The following is a 21,838-nucleotide window of genomic DNA, read 5'->3' as shown; positions in this document are numbered from 1 at the left end:
CCTCACTGTTTCCTTCTGGCTATTGAGGAGACCAGGGTCCCTGCCCGAGCTTCCCTTCCTTTATCAGGTAGTGCCCCTTGCTGCACCCCCACAACCCCAAACACCACTCCATTGGTGCTCTCATTAGGAAGATGTGGTATTTGTGCTCAGTATCTCTTATTCCCTTAGAGCCAGTCTTTCTGTGGCTTCAGTCTATTTAAATAGCTAATATCATAAAGTAGACTTTAAAAATAATCTTTTTAACAAAAATCAGTACTTTAAAAATGATCTAGAAGCAGACTTTTTTTTCAGTTTTAAAAAAGTATTAATGGAAGTGGGGAGATATTGCTCAAAGGGTATCAACTTTCAGTTATAAGATTAATAAATTTGAGGATCTAATACAGAACATGGTGATTATAGCTAACAATACTACATCATGTACTTGACTTGTTGGTAAGAGAGTAGATTTCAATGTTCTATATCACAAGAGATGGTAGCTAATAGTGTGGTGGTAAATTAAAGCAATGGGTTAGGGCCGCCCAGATGGCTCAGCGGTTTAGCGCCACCTTCAGCCCAGGGCGTGATCCTGGAGTCCTGGGATCAAGTCCCACGTCGGGCTCCCTGCATGGAGCCTGTTTCTCCCTCTGCCTGTGTCTCTATCTCTTTCTCTGTGTGTCTCTCATTAATAAATGGGTAAAATCTTAAAAAAAAAAAAAGGTAAAAAAATAAAGCAATGGATTATGCACTGTAAACTTTCAATATTCTGTGTCAATTATATCTCAAAACTGCGAGTGGCGCTAATGGTGAGACTTTAAGGTGAGGTAGAAAGAACATGGTGCCTTGGCCAGTGTTGGGGAATTAACCTGTTGAGGAAATAGTGCTAGAGTCTTCCATCAACTTATTATAAGCCTTCATTTCATTCATTTGTAGTTGAGTTAACCTTGCCTGGGAATTTAAACATTTCCATTAAACAGAGTTAATATATTCATGTTATTTAAAATGATGGCTTTCAAATGACCTAACTGTAATGGATAATAAATATATTTTACACCCTGACCCACATATATGTTCATATGTGTATGTGAGGTACACAGAATTAAAACAAAAGAATAATTAAGCAACACTTAATCTAACAACTCACTGAAAGATTGGAACCAGCAGTTTAAAAAGCACTGATTTAGAAAATTAGTTCTTATGGCAAGCTTGATCAGAAATATGTTTGGTAGCAAATAAGTTACTTTGCTGGAAAATAAGTATTTCAGAAAGCATTGCAGTGCTAAAATGTAACAGTCTTAGATCACAATCATCTGTGACTATTCCAATTCTGAATTTTCAATTCCTGCATTACTTTTGTCTCAGGACTAAATTTCTACACATGATTTTGTAGCAGATAGAGAGAGTAAGGATATTGTTTTTATAAAATCTAGTCTGTATTTTCTATTCTCTTTTAGCCTATCTTGACCTTCCTTCTTACTTAGCTTTGGTTAAGAAAGAAGTGATTTCCAAAAAAAAAAAAGAAGAAAGAAAGAAGTGATTTCCAGATCTGTTTGCCTTGTTCACAAATGAGTTCACGGTCTCTTACATTTTTTTTTTTAAGATTTTATTTATTTATTCATGATAGTCACAGAGAGAGAGAGAGAGAGGCAGAGACACAGGCAGAGGGAGAAGCAGGCTCCATGCACCGGGAGCCCGATGTGGGATTCGATCCCGGGTCTCCAGGATCGCGCCCTGGGCCAAAGGCAGGCGCCAAACCGCTGCGCCACCCAGGGATCCCTGTCTTACATTTTGTAGTGAGAAAAATCACCTATCCTAAAGTCAGAGCTTGAAGAATTTCCTGCTCCTCATATTGGTTTTTTGTGAAGTCTAATCCCATTAAATATTTCATTGTTAGGGATACTGTATTTTTTTTTCCTTCAAGGAAATGCTTCATTGTCATCATTTTTGCCCAGATATGTTGTTGGCAATACAGAAAGGCAATCATAATATTTGATATTTAATATCATAGGTTAAAGTTCATTAACTTTTCCATTTTGTCATCACGAACAAATTCAGCAAAGGTAGATTAAATGTCTTCTGAAGCTAACTGTATACACCTAAAATGGAAAAATGTGAATATAAATGAATATATACCATTTTAATTAAAGGAAGTTGTTTAGCCATTTAAGGAGTAACTTCCATATCACTTTAGAATAATATACTTGGTTAAGCCAATGTTAAAAATAGACTGTAATTATTCATTCATTCCATCCATTCCAGAAAGATAGCTTCTGGGGATTAAAGATGTACATGGGCACAAGAAGATTATGATCTAGAATAGGAAGCAGGCTTATAAAAATAATTGAAGTACAATGTGATCAATGAACTAGTTGAAATACATACAGAGTACAGTGGTACTAAATGTCATGCGAGAAGTGTTCGAAAGATGGGTTCCTTAAGTGGGATCTTGGAGGAGTGCAGAGGGGAAATGATTCTAAAGGAGAGAATACTTGTGAGAAACTATCACACTATTATCAATCTTCCTAGGCCTGCCATAATTAACTGATGATCCTGGCAGGTATGACATCCTCAAAATTTGCAAAAAGAGCTAAGGAGTAATTTTTTTCCCTACTGATTTTACAATGATTGGCTGGCTTGCGTCATCATAGAAAATGATCTCTAATTAAATTTTACTGAATTTCTAAAGGGCAGTTTCCACTAAATGACTGCGTATGTTCTCCTTTGGTTTCCTCCCTATGACAAAAAGTAAGACCTTTTTACCTCTCAGTTTCCTGGCAAAGTTGCTTGTTTGCAAAGTCACACACCCGGCCCAGAAAAATAAAAAAATCATTTTAGTCATTCAGTTGGCAATGCTATTTATACAAATAGGTTCAGAATAATATAAAGATTTGAAAAATATTCAAGATCTGAAACTGCAAAGCTCAGAGTTTATATTCTGTAAGTGGCAGTGGTAGAGAGCAGACCCCTACCAGTTCTTCCCTCCTAACTTTAGCCCTCATATCTAGGTTTTTACCAGGTTTTAAAAAGAACAGACACATTTTTAAAAATATGAATTTGTGGTAATATGAGATTTGTATTTGCTTATTGCATGTCCATTAGAATGCAGATGTCATCAAAGCAGAGATCTCATCTTATTGTATTTATGCCTGTCTCCTCAATACATAGAACCTTGTGTAGCATATACTAAGAACTCCACAAATAATTTGGTTTGTGAATGAATACATAAAATAGATAAATCAGTACCGAATGAAATAAATTTTTCTTCTGGCAATAATACTTTTTGTAAATAGGAAGATGCAGTTATATTCTTCTCAAACCAGGGGAGAAGGAAATGAGCATTTTATGATTTTTTTTAAACATTGCAATTGAATATCAAATATTTGGTTCATTTATTTGTTTAAAATTTATTAAGCATTTACTATTCTCACACAAAAATAAGTAGACACAGTCTCTCCTCTCATGGAATGTTGATTTAGATGAGGTGGCAAATGTTTAAACAACTGAGTGCTATAATATTGATTCTTGGTATTTGTAACACTTACATCCTCAGTTTTAATTATTCATTAGTGAGTACAGAGTAGTTATACATCATAAATAATATTTTTATGTAGACATATTTAAATCACCCATGCTACAAGAATAGTCAGTGAGCTTAAATTGTTGTTCCCTATCGGCACATTCACATGGTTTGTGTTCTGTCTCCTTTTTTAATTTTAAATTATTTTAAATTTAAATTTTTAGGGGGAGAGGCAGAAGGAGAGGGAGAAAGACAGTCTTAAGCAGGATCCCTGTGGAGCACAGAGCCTGACACAGGCTAAATTTCACAACCCTGAGATCAAGACCTGAGCAGAAATCAAGAGTTGATGCTCAACTGAGCCACCCAGGCACTCCCCTCCCCTTTTTTAGGGCAGAGAGAGGGAGACTGTCTCCTTCTTTTTTTTTTTTTTTAAGATTTTATTTATTTATTCATGATAGACATAGAGAGAGAGAGAGAGAGAGAGAGAGAGAAAGGCAGAGACACAGGCAGAGGGAGAAGCAGGCCCCATGCAGGGAGCCCAATGTGGGACTCGATCCCGGGTCTCCAGGATCACACCTTCGGCTGCAGGCGGCGCTAAACCGCTGAGCCACTGGGGCTGCCCCTGTCTCCTTAAATAAACATTTTCAGGGGAAATTATTTTTTGCTGTAGAATTGTGAATTTAGGAATTTCCAAAGATTTGTTTGGATTGTCAAAGAAATGCCCTCTTTATGTCTTCTATAAAATTTTAAGAGTACTATTATTTATACATGCTAAAGTAAAGGAGTGTACAAAAAACCAAGAGAGTGGAAAGGATGGGATGATAAGCTACAGCTGGTAAGAGGTGAGAAGTGGAAAGTCAAGAGAGTGGGAAAATCTTTATTAAGAGGGAATTTGAAATAAGTATTGAGGATTAAATAGGATAAATAGGAATAATTGAGGTAGGGAGGACAGTAGAAGCTGAAGAAACAGCATATACAAAAGCCTAGAAATGCAAAATTATTCAGCAAATTTAGTAAATGACAAGGCATGGGGTGTTGTAAGAGCAAAGATTATAAATAGTGTCAGATGAAATGGGACCACTGTCAAAGAGCCAGGCCATTAAAAAATATGAATTCCAGCACCATTTATTGAAGAGACTGTCTTTCTTCCAATGGATAGTCTTTCCTCCTTTATCGAATATTAGTTGACCATAAAGTTCAGGGTCCACTTCTGGGTTCTCTATTCTGTTCCACTGATCTATGTGTCTGTTTTTGTGCCAGTACCACGCTGTCTTGATGACCACAGCTTTGTAGTACAACCTGAAATCTGGCATTGTGATGCTCCCAGATATGGTTTTCTTTTTTAAAATTCCCCTGGCTATTCGGGGTCTTTTCTGATTCCACACAAATCTTAAAAGACAGTCTCTTCAATAAATGGTGCTGGGAAAATTGGACATCCACATGCAGAAGAATGAAACTAGACCACTCTCTTGCACCATACACAAAGATAAACTCAAAATGGATGAAAGATCTAAATGTGAGACAAGATTCCATCAAAATCCTAGAGAAGAACACAAGCAACACCCTTTTTGAACTCGGCCACAGTAACTTCTTGCAAGATACATCCACGAAGGCAAAAGAAACAAAAGCAAAAATGAACTATTGGGACTTCATCAAGATAAGAAGCTTTTGCACAGCAAAGGATACAGTCAACAAAACTAAAAGACAACCTACAGAATGGGAGGAGATATTTGCAAATGACGTATCAGATAAAGGGCTAGTTTCCAAGATCTATAAAGAACTTATTAAACTCAACAGCAAAGAAACAAACAATCCAATCATGAAATGGGCAAAAGACATGAAGAGAAATCTCACAGAGGAAGACATAGACATGGCCAACACGCACTTGAGAAAATGCTCCGCATCACTTGCCATCAGGGAAATACAAATCAAAACCACAATGAGATACCACCTCACGCCAATGAGAATGGGGCAAATTAACAAGGCAGGAAACAACAAATGTTGGAGAGGATGCGGAGAAAAGGGAACCCTCTTACACTGTTGGTGGGAATGTGAACTGGTGCAGCCACTCTGGAAAACTGTGTGGAGGTTCCTCAAACAGTTAAAAATATACCTGCCCTACGACCCAGCAATTGCACTGTTGGGGATTTACCCCAAAGATACAAATGCAATGAAACGCCGGGACACCTGCACCCGGATGTTTCTAGCAGCAATGGCCACGATAGCCAAACTGTGGAAGGAGCCTCGGTGTCCAACGAAAGATGAATGGATAAAGAAGATGTGGTTTATGTATACAATGGAATATTACTCAGCTATTAGAAATGACAAATACCCACCATTTGCTTCAACGTGGATGGAACTGGAGGGTATTATGCTGAGTGAAGTAAGTCAGTCGGAGAAGGACAAACATTATATGTTCTCATTCATTTGGGGAATATAAATAATAGTGAAAGGGAATATAAGGGAAGGGAGAAGAAATGTGTGGGAAATATCATAAAGGGAGACAGAACGTAAAGACTGCTAACTCTGGGAAACGAACTAGGGGTGGTAGAAGGGGAGGAGGGCGGGGGGTGGGAGTGAATGGGTGACGGGCACTGGGGGCTATTCTGTATGTTAGTAAATTGAACACCAATAAAAAATAAATTAAAATAAATAAAAATCATAGTCCACATTATAAAAAAAATATATGAATTCCTTGCAAAGCGGTTTGGATATTATTCAGGAGGAAGTTAGGAGCCATTGAGAAATTTTAACTGGGAGACACCTTTTCAGATGAGTGTCTTAGAATGTTTTAGAAAGTACCAGTGGCAGCTATGTATTGGAAGATTGAAGAAGAACCAGGCTAGACACAGGTAGACAAGCTAGGAGATCAGCATGATAATCCAGGTAAGAGGATGACAGTTCCAGTGAAGGTAGAAACCATAGGAATGGAGAAGAGAAGCCAAGTAAAGAGAGATTTCTAAGTAATTTCAGTGTACCAAGTCTGGTTTCTGAATAGGAGTTGTTTTTCTTTTTAAGAGATCTGTGATATTTTTTTCCATAAGTGTTACAGTATTTTTCTTCTTGTTGAATTCTTTTTAAATGACTGGAGCAAAGAAACAATTCAAAAATGTGACCTTAGTGCTGTGTTTAGTAGATTGAAAATTCTTCTGAGGCTTAAGAAATTAAGAATGTCTGTGGTTTCCTTCCAAGATCAAGAGACTAAGGTCATCTAATTGAGAAGCTCATGTCTTCCATTGCATGTTCTCATCTTGCAGATGTGGGAAAATGCCAGTGGCTAGATTTTGTTTGCCAGATTCAGTGAGTCTGGTTCAGGGGACTCTGAGCATGGAAACTCTCCAGATGGGCTTTACCAGAACATCTCACAAATTTGATCTCCTGTTGTCAAAATGGACCTCTGAGTACTTTGCTCCCCACAACATGGGTGTCCTTTCTACCTACCTTCTTCTTTCTCCAGAATCTCTGCAGGCTCAGCTGAGGGACTGACTCTTGTTCTGACAGGTTTTATTTATGATCAAGGTTTCCTTTCTTTCATTGCCTCAAATCATTATTTGACTCCTCATGCCTCACTTACTTTCTGGTTTTGTCCTGCCATTTTGTTCCAATCTACAACTTCTACATGTCTGCTCTACAATTTAAATCTCTTGATTTGGATTTAGGTCCTTGGTGTTACTTTGATTATGAATCTTTTAAGTATTTTTGCCCTTTAAAATTGTTTAACTAGCTCTTTTTTGTTTCCCTATACTTCACTTGTCAATCTGCCAAAGCCATGGCTTCTAGAACTGCTTCAGAGCTGGTATCTCCCATTCAGTTCTAACTCACACTTAGTGTTCCCATTCAAATCTTCATCACACCCAAAGGAATGTCTTCTTCTTTAGCTCTTATTTCAATCCATGACACCCGGCACACCCAGGGTTTGAGGCATCCTCCCCTGTAATTCTTCTTTTATCCTTACCTGCATTTAGTCATCAAGTCCTGTCAATTGACCACCTACCTGTGTCTCTAAGAAGGCTCCTCCTTTCTATCAGCATTATCACTCTCAACATTTCACCAGGAATCCTATAGCCTGTAGTCTTTGTTGCTTAGCCAAAAGCCTAAACTCATTTCCCATCCTGTAGCCCATATTAATACTCTAAATCAGAAATATAATCTGCCAACTTAAGTTTTGCTGTTCACCTAATACATAAGTATTTGTCAATACTGTCAATACTCTTTACAAGAGAGACAAGATTGAGTCTCAGTCTCTTGATGGCTTTCCGAATCACATCAGAGGTCCTTATAATGCTTAAAATCCACAGTCTATTCTTGCTTACCATTGAAAAAATGGGAATTATACTGAGTAGGATATGCTTTATTTGGCTTTGTCCCCCTAAGAATACTGCGTAGTCCATGGCTATATAAAAGGGAAGAGATAATCCAGTGTAAGAAGCTAAGGTCCACCGCTGTCACTGTGATAGTCACTGGAGATTCGGGCACTTAATTAAACATGCAAATGCCTTTTACCAACTACCTCTCAAGTTCATAATATAAATTGGTATCTAAACATTTTTGATATTTGGTTCAAAGTCCTCTGCAACATTTCCAGCTCCTTTCAGTGAGAGTATCCTCTTCATTAATATTGTGACAGAAAGTGATTACATATTGAAATGCACTATTTTATACTAAAATAATACGCCTCCCTAGCTGAAATAACTTTAAATATATATGTATGTGTGTGTGTTTAATTTGAAGTATTTGGTATAATTTTGGTAATTGTAGGATAGATGTGTCCTCCTCCACACAACGAGGAGATATCATTGTACAATTTTCTAATGGCTAGTGTCAATAAGAAGGTAGGTACTGGCTGCATTTTGCTCTTCCCTAGCTCCTGGTTACAGCTCTCACAGGCAACCCTTAGATTGTCCCAGAGGGCAAGTGCCATTGCTCAGACACCCTCACTTAACCTGACTTAGTTACTTCTGTTTGTTCATGTGATTGTTTTTAACTTGGTAGAGAAAGCAAAGTGAAAACGAATGGAGGAATACCTTAGGCAAGTTTCTGGCAAATTATTCTTTACTTAAATCCATTTTTTTAGGATACTTCCTTCATGAACAGGAACAGTTGAAGAAAACCAAATACACTTCAAACTCCTAATTCAAAATGTATAGTAATATTCTGAAGTGTTTAAAGAAGTGATTTATTCATATTTCACTTTAAGATTTACTGAGCCACTACTATGTGCAGGATCCTTCTGGTAAGTGCTGGAATATAGCAGTGAGCAAGACAAATGCTTTCTCTATTTTCCCAGAGCTTAGCACCAAGCAGAGGAGATTGATAATGGAAAAAAAAATGTAGTGACTGTCAGGGGAAATACGGGGACTACAGTTCATGCCAGGGATACCTATCTTCCTGATGAAAGGCTACCTGGGATAAGTGATATAAAAGCTGTGGTCTGAGAGATGAGAAGCCATCCAGATAGGTCAAGAATTAAGGAAAGCAGGGAGAGCAGTTTATGTATAGGCATGGGGCACAGATGATGGCTAAGCTGGGTCTACAAAGATGATGAGAATTACCCCAGAGAAGTGGTAAAGGGGAGCATGAGGTGGAAATGATGGCTAAGCTACATCTATGAAGATGATGGGTTCATTGTTTGTGGTAGAAGGGAGTCAGATCAGGTAAAGAAGCAACAATGAAGGCCTCAGGGAGTAAAGCAGTTTGATATTTTTAGGAATCTGTAGGTGACTTGGCATCATAATAAAATATATAAAAAGAACTATATATATTTTAATAGTTTTATGAAGTCATACATTAATAAACACAAAGTAAGAGTCAAAAATCCTTTTTTTTTAATTAAAAAATTATTTGGTTAAAGCTACTGAGTTCTTATCCTGCATTTCATGTGCTCAGAAATAGGGTCAGGACAAATCCATAAACACTAACTGTTCTGAGTTCTATATGTGGAGAGATTTCTTACAGTTAACATTGTGTGCATCTCTCTCTCTCTCTCTCTCTCTCACACACACACACACACACACACAGTATTGGTCTTTGATGACTGCTTTATATAGATTCTTCACTTACCAAGTTACCTTTTTGAAGAAAAAAAGTTTTGTACTCTTTTTTTCTTTTGCTTGTTTGGATGGCATCAGCGCCATGCTAATTAGAAGTAAATATTACAAAGCCTTTCATTTCAAACTTCAGAGCTTTTTCTCAAAGCCCACATTAAAAGCAGAGCCCTAGTTAAATCAGATGACTTACTGTAGTCCATGGATTCATTGATTAGTGAGAATCTATTATCCTTGTATTTTCTATGAGAGAACACCATCAAAAATAAAAACATCACAGCTGGACTGAAGAAGCACTAAAAGACCAAATTTTGAGATTTGAGTAGTAATTTTAGCCCAGTTGCTAAGCTTTTTATTTTCTTTTTGGAGCCTTTAACTAGTTTCTACTCATTTTGAGCTAGCTTTGGGATGATCTAAAGATACTTATAAAGTTCTGGGATGATGTTACGTTATCAATTAGTAGGCTAATAAGACAAGCAGAAGCAGGATTGAGCATAAAACATTGATTCAAGGTCCATCGTTTAAAAGATGGCTTTCATTTTTAGCTTGCAAATATTAATAAGGGATATAGAGATAAATAAGTATACAAAAATTTGAGTGAAAAAAATATACTGCTTTAAGTTTTTAGAGGAAAGAAAGGGTGAATTTGTGCTTAGCATAGAATTTCCTTTCATTTATTTTTCTGATCAGTTCACTCATTCAGTCAACAAACTTTTAAAGATTGTATACTACATACAAAATTCAGTGATAGACGTTGAAGATATGGATGTGGTTTGAAACTGAAAAGAATATTAAAGTAATGGTTCTCAGATAATGGGGTATCCATGCCTCCTTCAAATAGCTGATAAACACGATGGATATAGCATAGATGCACATCTTCAGGAGACCTGTAGATGCCTCGAAGTCTACCATTGGACCTCTTGTGATTTATGAATCCTAATGATTTCTTAATTTCTAGTTTTGTTCATTGTTTGAATTCTGCTTCCCATCCCAAGATCTTTTTAAACTTTATTATGGGGTTAAATGTGTTTTCAAAAAATTTACCTTTAAAATCAATATTGGGCCAAATCTTCCAGAAACATCTATCGAGAGATCTATTGCTGATAATTCAGAAGCCAACCTGCTCAGTGAAACGATCATGAGCGCCATCTAATGCCCAAATGGAATAAATGTCGGTAACAACAGTAATAACAGGATCAGGGTATGGAACATTTGTAAAGATAAAAAACATTTGTACAATTGTCCTTTTATTGGTGGAGGATCATATTTTACATTTTAAAATAAACTTTTTATTTTATAACACTTCTGGATTTTCAAAATATTTACAAAGATAGTACAAAGAGTTCCCAAAACTCTACATCCAGTTTCCCCCTAAAATAGTATAGCACTATTGTTACCATTAATAAACTGACATGGATACATATTATTAACTAAAATCTATAATTTATTTGGATATCCTCAATTTTCTCCTACTGTTCTTTTTCTGTTCCAAGAGAGCACATTGCATTTAATGGTATGTCTCCTTAAGCTTAGTTATGACAATTGCATTGTTTATTTCAATTTTATTGTAGCTTTCTGTTAGTGTGCAAAATATTTTTAAAAAATTTTTCAGAAAACACTTTCCCTTGTTTTATTCCTTTGATAATGCTTAGCTATTTAAGCAGATTTTATAGAGGTTTATATAAAGTATCATTGTGCATTTTCATCTGTTGTAATGATGAAAAAAGAAAAAAAAGGAGTACCAAGATGTGATTCTGTAGGAACCATAAGAATTGTGTTTCCATTTGGAGTCTAATCCTCACTGCTCTATTCTTTAGCAGGCCATTTACCCTTCTGTTTTAGTTTCCATATTGTGAAATAAGGTCTGTGAACCAGGAAATTCCCTAGCCCTTGCACTATGAGAAAATTTAAAAAACATTTCACCAGTACAAGTTAAGTCCTAATGTTTCCTATTGGATACGAGTGAAGACTTCTTACATACCCACCTAAGCTGATCCATTATCTCTATATTATAGAGGACAAGATTTAGATAAGTAATTTACCCAGGATCATCTAGCAAAAGTTAAGTGATGGATCAGATTCCCAGCATGAAACTTCCAAAGAGACAGCACTCCTTTCAGCACCCATAAACCTACAGTGCTCTCCATCCTAGCTGCCATTCTTATGCTAGGACTCCCCTAAAGACCAACATTCCAAGATGAGATAGTTTCTTTTTCTAATCATATTGCCTCTAGCCATGGGATGTGCTATAAAATGCTATATATGAGCCTGGGTCACCACCCATCCAAAAACAGATGTTCTAACGTCTGAAAGAAATCTTTGTCTCCAACCAACCAAAATGCATTAAGTCTGAGGAATATTTAGAGTTCTACCCTATTTGCTGATTTTTTAAAGATTTTATTTATTTATTTGAAAGAGAGACAGCATGAGTAGGGGGAGGAGCACAGGGCGAGAGGAAAGCAGACTGCCCTCTGAGCAGGGATCTAGAAGCAGGGCTCCATCCCAGGATCCCAATATGACCTGAGTGGAAGGCAGAGGCTTGACTGACTGAGCTAACTAGGTGTCCCCCAGTTTGCTAATGTTTTAATTAAACATATATTTTTATTGTTTTCAAAAGTCTTCAAGCGATACACAGGAATGTTGTTTTCTGGAAGCAAGATGGAATAGAGAGTTTCCTTCTAAAAATTGAAAGGTATATGTGTATGAATATGACAGTAATTACATATTTTCACAGCGCTGGCTAATACCATTTGCTGGGAAAGAGTAGGCTGTTGCAACAACTTGGCTCCTGCAGTATTGATAATTTGTTAATGTATCTGTGAAACTTAAAATGATGTTCTACACTTGTGGTTCTCAACTTTGGATGCACATTAGAAACTCGAGAGAGAGCTGCAAGTCTCAATGCCCACATCTCATTCCAGACTCCTTAAATCAAATCTCTGGAAGTGAGAACCAAAGTAGCAGTTTTAAAGCTCCCCAGTTGATTCTGATGTGTACCAAGAGTTACACCTTGTAACTCAGGAGTTTAATTGTTACTTTACTTTTACCTGAGGGGATAAACATGTCTATGTCATTAATTCTTTTTTTTAAGACTTTATTTATTTATTCATAAGAGACAGAGAGAGAGAGAGAGAGGCAGAGACACAGGCAGAGGGAGAAACAGGTTCCATGCAGGGAGCCTGACATGGGCTTGGATTCTGGGTCTCTAGGATCAGGCCCTGGGCTGAAGGCGGCGCTAAACCACTGAGCCACCACCCGGGCTGCCCTATGTCATTAATTCTTGTAGACAAGAAAGGTATGGCTTGCAAAAAAGGATAATTATTCCTGTTTAATAATCAAACTCATTAAAGTTTTTTTACATACACATCATGTGCATTATGAGATAGAGAACTTCTGAGCCATGAAATGAACTAAATTTTCCCTGAAGAAATTTATTTATCAGTGGTAAACATGGACATCATAATATAATATATGCCATATTCTCATAGAGGAACTTTGTTTTAAGTAGTATCTAAGTGGAAAATCATATATTTGCAAATTTTATTTTTAGTTTTTGCAAAATGGTAATTTTAATATCTAAAATCTTGAAGGTGATATTTGTTGACCATGTGTGTATTTTTTCTTAGATAAGATTTCTATCTTTCCTTAACTTTGTAAGATATCAGGTTCCATGAAGTGAATAAAGTCATTCTGTCCTTCTTGTCTTCCACAATGCCTAGCAGGTGTTTGGGGCTGAATTGTTACATAATAATCTTTAGAAGAGAGTGGTATGAAGGGAAAGAAAGATAAGGAATGAGTGGGTGAAGGACAAACATCCTAAACATCCCGCATTCCTTTGAGGGATGAAAAAACAGGAGTTATTTTCTATTTGAAATTGTGCCTTTCCCAGGTTATTATTAAAAGGGCTCAACCTTTGAAATATTTTTGCTGAAAGCAAAGTAATCCTATTGGTTGACTTGGGTCCTTGGTCTTGAGAATAAGATAAATAAATAGATAAAAATATTAAAAATACAAATACATAAAAACAAATACAAATTTTTATAGTTTAGATGGATTAATTTATAAAATGATAAACACATATTCCTTACTATTAGAATTCTTTACTAAATCCCTTTATCCCATTTCTACATGTTTAAGCTTTCTTTAAATCATTTTTTTGAATTCACAATATTGTAAAGTTTCTTTTAGACTAGAAATTTGCTCTAGATTATCTATTAAGATCTACATTTTGACAGAAGATGATTTTCATCAGTTAACAGAGAGAATTAGTAGCAATATTTTTAAGTGGTAGTTTTAAAATAGAAGCTTCTAAGAGCTTTGAAGTTTTAACAATTAACAGACTTTGTTGGTTAAAAATGAATCCATTAACAAGGAATACTTTTATGATATTAGAAATAAATTTCAAACTGTGCAATTAAACAGTAAAGATGTAGTACAATGATTTGATTAATGTTATGGATATGATCAGTAGGATAAGTGTTTCCTTAGCATCCCTAGTTAGATAGCCAAAGATTAGATGTTTCCTAAGAAAAAGGTTTCTAGGGGCACCTGGGTGGCTCAGTGGTTGAGTGTCTGTCTTCAGCTCAGGTCATGATCCCCGGGTCCTGGGATTGAGTCCTGTATCAGGTTCCTCACGGGAAGCCTGCTTCTCCCTCTGCCTGTGTCTCTGCCTCTCTGTCTCCCATGAATAAATAAATAAAATCTTAAATAAAAATAAAAAGGTTTCAAATTCTTTTCTGGATATGAGAATGAAAATGAAATGCTGTTAGAAAGTAGTAACACTTTCTTAAATTTTTAAAATATTTTTTAATTCTATCAATCTTTATTATAATGAACAATTCTCTATGTGTTTAAAGGATAGCACTGTGTTAGATGATATATCAACTCTCCCTATTTCTGGCACAAAATGGTATGTTTTTCAACTGCTAAATTATATGTTGGTTACTCCTAAATATATGTACATTTAGCTTAAGTATGTCAATTGCTTTAAATCAATTTCTCCCTTTGGAAAACAAATCTTGGAGCATTTTTTTTTTCTGCACAAAGGTAATTTTCAGATTCAACACGGACCTTAATGTTAACACTCCTACAGGTTCAGTCAAATGTAAATCTTTTATTAGGGATCCAGCATATTTAAATAATCACATACACAATGGTCAGTGCCCTGTAAGAAGGTGGCAGTGAAGCTGAGCCATATTACTGTCTCTTCTCTGCAGTCTCTGATAACGTTTTCAGGGGTATCTGTTTTAGGATTTCAGGCATGCCCTCCTAATAATTTTTTGTAAAGTCTTATCCTTCCCCATTCAAAAAATGTAAACAAGATCACAAATTCACTTTCTTTCCTAACTCTATAAAGTACCAATTATTTAAAATTTCACCATTTTATCTTATAGAAGTAACTGTATTTCTTGTGTCTGAAATTATATATCACCATACCATGATGAGAACCATTTTTTGTCAAATATTTTCTATAAATTGAAATTTATCTATAAATGATACCTCTGTAATGTTTAAAGTAAACACAGGAAGACATTTTGCCCAAAATACTATTTGTCCAAGCATGCTACTTGAGAATGTGACATTTTGACACTATCAGTTGGAGGCTCAGTCCCCTGATAGAAAAATGTCACATATCTACAGAGATTATTTCTCCCTGTTTTCTTGCGCATGGGGGAAATAAGAAGAAATTTTAAGAAAAACTATATAAGTTATTATGAGTTTATTATATTCTGCCTGAGAATCTTGAACTCTTAAAATTAGAATTTAAAGCATTAATTGATTTTTTTTGTCAAGGAGATAATGGCTATTAATAAAATAACAAGACAAAAATGTGAAGATAGATTTCAATTATTTCATTTTATTAGTGAAAGGAATATCTTATGAAAAAACTTAGAGTGCATGTTAATACTGGTAGAAGGATGAATGAAGTACTTGTTTTTCCTCCCTGTTTCCTAATAATGTGAATTATGATATTAGTGTCCTATTAAAACAGTTAATTAACTGTTTTTAACAGCTTAAAATCTTAACTACATGAATGTAAGAATAATACTTAAATGCAAACATTAGTAAATGGCTAACTGGCTTTTTCTACTAAAAGTCTGTCTTGTTTTTTCTGCTGTAGACCTTCTATTTTTTTTTAAGATTTTATTTATGTATTCATGAGAGACAGAGAGAGAGAGAGAGAGAGGGAGGGAGGGAGGCAGAGACACAGGCAGAGGGAGAAGCAGGCTCCATGCAGGGAGCCCGACGTGGGACTGGATCCCGGGACTCCAGGATCACACCCTGGGCTGAACGCAGGCGCTAAACCACTGAGCCACCCAGGGATCCTCGGCCTTCTATTTTAATTTAGAAATTCTGCCTTGCTCAGCTTGGACTACTTCAACACAAACTGGTAATAGTTTAATAAGTTGTTATGTCAGCTCGTTACTCATGTTAATCATGGTTTCGGTTTGATTTGGACATTGGGGAATTGCTAAATCTATTTAATGAATTACACATGGGTCTGTAACATTGTCCTTGACACCATAGCTGTGCAATGGGTACCATGAGGTATGGGAAGGGAACTGAGATTTTTGTAAGTGCTTGCTGTGGACAATTGCTGTTTTTCATTGTGCTCCTCTGGACTTGAGTTTATTTGTGAAATGAGCAGGACTAATGAATTTGTGCTGCCCTCTCAACCCAAAGATTCCTTCTTGACTAAACCAGGGAGATTTTTGGCTAACTGAGGTTGAACTGTATAAGCCTTCTATTTTTAGGAGTCGTGGGAGAAATGTTATCTAAAAATGCAGTTGTTTGTGTGCTTCAGCTAATGAATAATTAGTACAGTATTATGAAAATAACTGCGTCTTTTGATAATTGGGGACTTAGATGTTTCCCAGAATTTTATAGTATTTCACACATTTCATATAGGTATAGGAGACTGGTAACAAATATCCTAACCTCAGGATGGATTCAAAAGTTACAGTGTTTTTCTATAAATCCCTAGGTCAGAAACTATTTTTTTTCTATAAATGTTCTCTAAAAAGCAAAGTCTACTGTTATGCATCAAAGCTTTGATCTGATTGAAGAATTTATTATTTTGTGTGTATGTTGGTCTACTAAATATCTATAAGTTGCCAGAAGTGTGTTTAGTGCAGGGTTTCTCAGACTCGGCAGGGTTTCTAGTCTACTTTGGACTAGAAAACGTTTTGTTGTGGGGAAGCTATCCTGGACATCTCTAGCTTGACTGAATAGGTGCCAGTAGCAGCTCTTCATCCCAGTTATTAAGATAAAAAATGTCTCAAGACATTGCCATATGTTCACTGAAGGTCATAAACGTCCCTAGTTAACAACCACTAGTTTACTATGAAGCAGCCTTCTTTAGTTAGGACATACTAGGCAGATGGATACAAATGTTACTGATTGGTTAAATTAATTAAATAATGTTAAATCTTGCCAAAGTGAATCTAAATTCCTCATTGAGAATTAAATGTATCTCTTCTGTCTAAGTGCTAGATGTTCTTGATATATTCTGAGTGAGGCAGTCATTCACTTCCTTATATAGGCAATAATTCTTGGGAAATCTTAATAAGTTGTCAAAAGAAATTCAAAGAAAATAGTCTGATGATTCGATTTGTAAGTACCTCATGGTATCTCCTTACTTCCAAGATTAAATAATACTCTTAGTTTAATTTCACTATACAGTAGAGACAATGACAACAAATTTGTGCTTTTTGTGTGGTTGTTGATATTTTTGTGCGTGTTTTAAGTGGCCATCTAAGAGATAATGTTTTTTTTTAAATGACCATTTCTCCATCCACCCCCCATCAGGGATATCAGTGTTTTAATCATGAGCATTTTTCAGTTTATAATAATTCTCATTTTGATAATTTGGTTTTTAAAAACCCTGAGGCCTTTTGAAAAGGAGGCAGTGATGGAAGTCTATAAGCCTTCTATACAATTGGTGTGGGGTGTAGAGTCTTTTTCTCAAACAAAAAGCACAGAATAAAGAGGCTGTGAGATGTATCAATGTAATATTCACTTCTTTTTCCGCCTGCTTAAAGGGATCAGTACAGTGATCATAGGCCCAAACTGACAATCTTAGTAACTGAGGTCTGGGTGTTTTTCAGGCAAGCCTGCATTACACAAGGAATTTAATATAAATAGGCCTTATAAAAGCAAAAAGAAACCTAAAGAAATATAATATTATAAAATGCTTTCATAATTTTAGAGAAAGGTAGTTTATAATTATCTTGATTAAAAGGACTATTATTAGTCACTCTTTTTTTTTTTTTACCTTTTTTTAAACCCAAATAGACAATCACTCATCAGAAACAGGCCTACATTTTTCAGAAAGTTAGATTTCTTTAAAAAACTATTATCTCATTTATGCTTCCACTTAATATGGAAAAACAGAGACTGGATTTATGCTCCTAGCTTAAACGTTAAAAATCTGGAGAAAAAATACAGTATAACAGCTTTTATGACACTGGCCACTAGGCAATAGAAAATAGTGATTCCTGAGGGATAGGAAACAAGTAAGATGAAACATATGATTTCCCTGGTATATTGCTTTGGGAACACCCAGGCTATGGTGTGAGGAGGAGCAAACCAGAGGCATCCAACAAACTCCTGGAGTGGAAGAGATGAAGGTGAGAGTCTGGGGAGATCAGAGAAGCAAGAGGTCACAGGCAGAGTACTAGCAAGGAGGAAGCTGCATAGAGACCACCAGAAATCTAGCAAGGGGCCTCCTATGTGTTTTGCAAAGCACTGATTATTGTCTATATGTGAGAAGATTACCTGAGCCCAAAAGGGAAAATCACCTGGAAGGACTAGAGGAAAAAGTTCCTGGCACTCACACAAGACCTGGAAACAAACAAACAAACAAACAAACTAACTAAAAAACAAAAAAAACCTGTTCCCATCAGAAAGACTGGAGAGCCTCATAAAATCATAGGTACTGAGTACAGTACTCAAGAGTGTTCTTGCCTCAGTAGTGGGGAATAACTAGCCCTACATGAAATACTGCTCAGGACTTGCCCAGAAAATCTTGAAAAGCAAGACTTGAAAAAAAAATATTTTCAAGTAATTTGACTATATATGTAGATAGAACTCAAGAATATTTATAAGAATATAAAAAAAAATAGGGGCACCTCGGTGACTCATACTTGGCTTAGGTCATGATCTCAGGGTCCTGGGATTGAGCCCATGTCTGGCTCCCTGCTCCATGGGGAGTCTGCTTCTCCTTCCCCCTCTATCCCTCCCTACCACTCATGCTCTCTTTCTCAAATAAAATAAAATCTTAAAAAAAGAATATAAAAAAATCCAGCATCAACAAAGTCAAATTTATGATACCTAACATGCAACCAAAAATTAGTAGCATGCTGTAAAGCTGAAAAATATGACCCATAATGATGAGAAAGACCAATCAAAACTGAAATAGACTAATAGGGTATAGAATTAGCAGACAAGAGTATTAAAACAGTTATTTTAACTATATTCCATGTGTCAAAAGGTAATTTGATATCTGAAAAAGAAAAAATTGGTAAATTGAACTTCTAGAGATGAAATTCACAATGCCTGAGATGAAACATGCACTGGATGACATTAACAAATGATTAGATATTACAAAAGAAGATATTAGTGAATTTGAAGACATTACAATAGAAGTTATCCAAAATAAACAGAAAAAAACATATATATTTTTTAAAGATTTTATTTATTAATTCATGAGAGACACGGGGGGTGGGAGGGAACAGAGACACAGTCAGAGGGAGAAGCAGGCTCCATGCAGGGAGCCTGGTGTGAGACTCAATCCCGGGACTCCAGAATCACACACTGGGCTAAAGGCAGCGCTAAACTGCTGAGACACCCAGGCTGCCCCCCCAAAAAAAATATTTTAAATGAATAAATTTTTCAACCATGGAAATACTTCAAATATCCTGATATACATATATTTGGAATCTCTGAGAAAGAAGTGTGGATAGAAAAAATATTCAAAGAAGTAATAGCTGAAATTCTTCCAAATTTGATCATGCAAAATACTAAACAAACCCCAAATATAAGAAACATGAAGAAAAAAACATCAAGAGAAATCATGGCTAAAGTTTGCAAAACTAGAAAAAATACTAAAACTTAAAGAAGCCAGAAGGAAAAAGATCTATTACACATGAAAGAACTAAGATAAGCATGGCAGCAGTGTTCTCATAGGAAATAATGCAAAGGAGGAGACAATGAAGCAATAGGACTAAAAGATGGAAAGGAAAGAAAACAAAAAAAGATCAACCTAGAATTCTATACCCAGTGAAAATATTGGTCAGAGAGGAAGGCAAAATAAAAACTTTTTCAACTAAAGCTGAAAGAATTCATCTTCGGTGGACCTACGGTACAGAAGATGTTTAAGAAACTCCTGTAGACAGAAGAAAAATGATAGCAGATGTAAATCTGGATCTACCCAAAGGAATGATGATCACCTGAAAAGGTAATGTCATGACCCTTCCCCTGGATGAGAAGGGTGTATCTTGCCCCATCAGGAGTTAGCACATGAGGGTGCTCCTGATTCAGCTTCAGGTTTCCCAACAAATAATAGGTGATAAGGCATGAGAAAGAACATGATGACACGGAACTGGTCTCTGCCAAACTGACCTTTCCTGGCAACCTGGACCACTCACCTAGAGACTGTTACTAAGAGACTAATAAAATTATACTTTTTAGGGTTTCTGCATTTTAGAGTACTACTGATACTACACATTGGCCTTTATCCTAATTAAAACGATTGTTTTTGGGGATCCCTAGGTGGCTCAGAGGTTTAGTGCCTGCCTTCAGCCCAGGACATGATCCTGGAGTCCCAGGATTGAGTCCCCCACTTTGGGTTCCCTGCATGGAGCCTGCTTCTCCCTCTGCCTGTATGTCTGTCCCTCTCTCTCTGTGTGTCTCTCATGAATAAATAAATAAAATCTTTTTTAAAAAACCAATTATTTTTAAAGCTGTAAAGTTGTGCCTTCTACATTAAGATCTTTAATCTACTTGGATTTTTTTTTCAACATGAATACATGGTTGATCCAGAGCAACTAATGGAAATGCCATCTTTTTCTCATTAATCAGAAGTGCCAACTCTATCATATATCAATCACCTATGTATGCATGGAAGTCTTCCTGTGCTATCTCTTCTGTTAGTCTCCCTGTGTATACACAGTATTATGGTATCTGTGCACTTATTAGATATGTTTATACTAATAGGAAAAATATACTTTTTTCAAATGTACCTTGATTCTTCCCTAGCATGTTGGATTTTCAAATAAATGTTAGAATCATTTTTTTAAAAGTACATGAAGAGGTTACTAAGAGTTGCAGCTAGATCACCTTGGTTTCAGCCTGTCTTATTAATAGTTGATAAGTATGAACTCTCCAGTCCTATGACAAAGGTTAGTCACAGAATGACTTTTTGTCTTTACAACTACAAGGGCAAAAGCAGACGTGGTAGTGAAGGGATGACACTTATGTAGGAGGCATTTAGGGGTCAGATCTCTTCCCTCTCTCCCACGTTCACCTAGAACATCACTTCTTACTTGGTCAACATTAGCTTCGGTTATTTTGGTGCAGACCATGTAGAAGCAACTTCATTGCCATAAACACATTTAAGTGTATATCAACTGCATATTGAGGATTGCTTCAAGGTATGGGCCAGACTACTATTTATCAGATTCATGGAGTATAAAATATACATAACTTAATTTATTTTTTAGGATTTTCAATAAACGCTTCTTGACTGACTCAAGGGTTAAATTCTCTATAACTCCATTTTAATATAATGTTCAAGAAGAAGTTTGACAGTTTATCAACATTTATCACTTACTGTGAATGACCTGCTTTGCTCTAGGTACAGTACTAAGTACTGAATATTCAGCAGCAAGGAAATAGATATGGATCCTTCTCTCATAGGACAATCCAACATTTAAACAAAATAAACAGAAATATAAGTATTTAATTTATAATTGTGCTTAATTCCATGAAGGGAATAATATGGTTGTATGTAAAAATAACTAGAGGGAGAATAATACATTTTTTATGTATTAGGACATATTATGTACAAATGAAAAGCGATTTGACCTAGAATGGGATTTACTCAGCAAATTAAACATAATTTTTCCTTTTAGTTAATTTATTCATTTATTCCACAGTATTCATGTTCATTGCCACTTTAATGGTCCAGATATCAGGCTCACAAAAATGACCAAGACACAGTTCTTGTCTTTGAGGAGATCCAAGTTCAGTGGCTTACATAATTACCTTTCACTAAAATAATTGCATACCAAAAGAAAGC

The 21,838-nt window shown here is 36.0% G+C and overlaps 1 protein-coding gene across 5 annotated transcripts in view; it reads left to right on the top strand.

Moving 5' to 3' along the window:
• The window catches only part of GUCY1A2 (guanylate cyclase 1 soluble subunit alpha 2), a 428,883-nt gene that overhangs the window by 262,363 nt on the left and 144,682 nt on the right, over positions 1-21,838 (top strand). The gene's annotated exons all lie outside the window — the stretch shown is intronic.

The sequence above is a fragment of the Canis lupus genome, chromosome 3 (assembly GCF_048164855.1).
Source record: "Canis lupus baileyi chromosome 3, mCanLup2.hap1, whole genome shotgun sequence".
In the NCBI taxonomy this organism is placed as follows: Eukaryota; Metazoa; Chordata; class Mammalia; order Carnivora; family Canidae; genus Canis; species Canis lupus.
This window is presented reverse-complemented; position numbering and strand designations above follow the sequence as displayed.